Source organism: Penaeus monodon, chromosome 34 (assembly GCF_015228065.2).
Source record: "Penaeus monodon isolate SGIC_2016 chromosome 34, NSTDA_Pmon_1, whole genome shotgun sequence".
In the NCBI taxonomy this organism is placed as follows: domain Eukaryota; kingdom Metazoa; phylum Arthropoda; class Malacostraca; order Decapoda; family Penaeidae; genus Penaeus; species Penaeus monodon.
Window position 1 is genome coordinate 413,479 of NC_051419.1, and position 210 is coordinate 413,688.

Genomic DNA, 210 nt, shown 5'->3' on the forward strand with positions numbered 1-210 from the left:
GCATGAGGTTTCCCACTTACTAATCCTCTGTCCCGTAGCCCTCCGAATCCACGGCCGCGGAGATGGTAACAACAAGCGCCGGGGTTGTGTAGGCGACCACTGTGTAGTAACGCAAGGGCGAGCGCGCAGTGAGGAACACCTGGGGAAGGAAATTATGGATGGAAAGAACCAAGATACTTATGACCAGGTAAATAAAACTGTTAATGGTAA